Below are 2,782 nucleotides of genomic sequence, written 5' to 3'. Positions count from 1 at the left end.
GTTGTATTCAGTTCACCTTCTAGCCATTGTGTGTATGTGGGTGGCCCATACCTTGGTAGCAGAGTAGTATCTAAGTAAACACGAACAGTAGGCTCTCATCTGCAGTGAGGCAAAGACGAAAAGAAAACACAGTTGGCACGGCATTTTTCTTCAAACGCCTTAACGTTTTCCCACTCCTTGCTTTTGATGGTCTAGTTGTGCTTCCCTGGCGGTTACCACTGGCATAGTCTATTTCTACAAAATGCTCACTACAAATTACTGTCGAATTTGTGACACAAAATTCTGGTCGCTCCTTCATCTTGCTTAATGGCAGCTATCTATTTCTTTTTCAATGAAATATCTTTAGGAAACATATGAAACGACAAAAATGGAGTCTTACTTCTTCTGTTTTGGAAAAACGGTACATAACAATGATCGTGACTAGGCATTACTGCATTATATATCGCCACAACTGTCAAAGTAATTGTCACTGCTTGAAGGTTCTTAGTTTACTAATTTGTTAAGCTCTTTACTGTAGTTATACTGATAGTATAATATCAGTAACTTTGAGTATATGGAACATGATTGTTTTACCATGTTTTAAACTCTCAGTAAAACATCAGTGAATGCAGGTTTACTGAAAAACTACTAAAATAACAAACAATTAACTGTTCCATATACTGGGGATATACCACTCTACACTGTTAAAAATAAGGAGTAACTGTTACTCCCCTAGGGGAGTTCCCAGTGTAGGGAGGATTTAACACCCCTATATTTTTGTGGAGAGTAACTAACACCCCACAAAGGAGTAACAGGAACCCTTTGAAAAATCTATTGTAGGGAGTTCTAGTTACTCTAGGAGAGTTCACATAAGCATACAAGGCGTTTCCTTTACTCCATGAAATTCTGCAAATAACTCCGTATAAAATTTCAAATGATGTTAAAGACATACAGCAAAACTGTAACAAAATATTTACAACTTTATAATATTGGAAAGTCTCTGAAAAAAAGAGACCAGTAGCAAGGCTTCATCATCCGCAGCAAACGATGCTTCACTGCCACTTCACTGGAGTTACTTCCTGCCACATGACATGTTATCAGCTGTAGTAAATAGCAGTATAGTAAAGAAATATTCAACAATCATATACTTGTTACCTTTATGGTTGAAGGTACGTCACACACAGTTGCCAACAAAGTTGTGAAAACAATTCTTCCAGACCAGCAGCATTGGTAGTGTAAACTAAAAAGGCAAACAGTTGCTATCATGCAAAACAGCAGTTTTTTGCTACCTGGAGTTCATCATTTTGTTTGTCTATTTGTTCACTGATTTCTTGTGGCACCTGTAATATATGTTTACAAATTGATGCACAGTCACTGTATGTTAACACACTTACTGGATGTTGTAAAAATTCTATGTTCTCAGTGACATTGAGACATCCATGCTAAAAAAGTAAATATGTACTTACGTAACTATAAACATTATCTCCTTACAGGTCAAGAATAACTTGGAAAGTTGATGAAATTGAAGACACACAATGTTGTATCAAAGATTCTTGTTAACTGCAGACGATACATCTTACTAGTTAATTCCAGTGAATCTGCATGTAATTATGTAAAAAGACAATGATACAGGCTACTGACCTTACCAGGCAATATCACTGTGTCCGGCTGCTAACGTCAACTGAAGGCAGACGGACATGATATGTACGCCATGTTTAATCTAGGTGGCTTTCCTCTCCTCCCTCAAGTCTTCAACTTCTTACACACTGACTACTAGTAGCTAGCGGTGAGCTTGGATGGGCTGAATAGTGAATACTGTACGTACCAGTCAGTGCGGATACGACTGAGTCCGCCGAATTTTATTCTCTTTCCCTGAGTCTTGAACTATTTCTGCCGTATCACAATAAGGCGCCTAAACCCTCACGAGCAGTGACTTCCGTTGGAGCCAGTTTAATAAACCGGTGTGTCACACGAGACGACTCAGATATGAGCTCAAACGTACCTGAAGAAACAATGAACGAGATAGACTCTAGTGAACGTCCAGTAATTATTCACGAACAAGCAAACAATTTAGTATCACCTTTTAAGCACTACAATTCCTCAGAGAAGCAAACCGCTTTCAACTACTCAACACGGCTCTGTTGTTAAAGAAGCCGTTTCTATGGTAATACTCCACTGTGCAAAAAGTGGGATATAATATGGTATTTCCAGTGGCTTATTGAATACAAATAAGCCTTAATATAAATCCTGTATTATACTCATTTTATACTTTAGTATAATCCATACTATACTATTGCATATATGGTTTCAGTTTATTTACCACATTACCTCAAATAGCTTATATCTAATATAATGCCCACACTATACCATCGCATATATGGTTTCAGTATATTTAACACATTAACTGAAGTCTTACATGAGATTGCTAGTATAATACACGTTATATCAAGCTTTTTTGTATTCAATAAGCCACTGGAAATACCATCTTATATCCCTCTTTTTTCACAGTGCTCTTCACTCTAAATAATGCGCTTGTAATAGAAATGGTATTTAATAATTATACATACGTATTTCAAAATATTCTTGAGTAACAATTCGTCCTCCTGTTTTCGTACTCTGTTTCCTTCACTATGTCTTAGTTAGCCTGTAGAGTAAATGGCTGCCATTGAAAAGGAAACCTAAATAATCACTTTCCTTTTTTACATTGAGTGGCTAGAATTGAACTGGTTAGTTAATGGAGAAAATATAACCTGCATGTGGGTCATTCATATGTGGCCTCAGCCATACTGCGGGCTCACTGAGT

The 2,782-nt window shown here is 37.1% G+C and overlaps 1 long non-coding RNA gene across 2 annotated transcripts; it reads right to left on the bottom strand.

The window, feature by feature from the left end:
- Nucleotides 1-902: 902 nt before the first annotated feature.
- On the bottom strand, nucleotides 903-2,152 carry LOC136250658 (uncharacterized). 2 transcript variants are annotated; one of them, XR_010698619.1, is made up of 7 exons: nucleotides 2,060-2,152; nucleotides 1,626-1,981; nucleotides 1,471-1,577; nucleotides 1,374-1,421; nucleotides 1,269-1,319; nucleotides 1,135-1,219; nucleotides 903-1,080 (listed from the first exon to the last, which is right to left on the bottom strand). It is a non-coding gene; the product is annotated as an uncharacterized lncRNA (long non-coding RNA). The 2 variants fall into 2 exon arrangements; XR_010698616.1 differs by having other exon boundaries at nucleotides 1,626-2,144.
- Nucleotides 2,153-2,782: the final 630 nt, after the last annotated feature.

The sequence above is a fragment of the Dysidea avara genome, chromosome 1 (assembly GCF_963678975.1).
Source record: "Dysidea avara chromosome 1, odDysAvar1.4, whole genome shotgun sequence".
Lineage (NCBI taxonomy): Eukaryota > Metazoa > Porifera > Demospongiae > Dictyoceratida > Dysideidae > Dysidea > Dysidea avara.
This window is presented reverse-complemented; position numbering and strand designations above follow the sequence as displayed.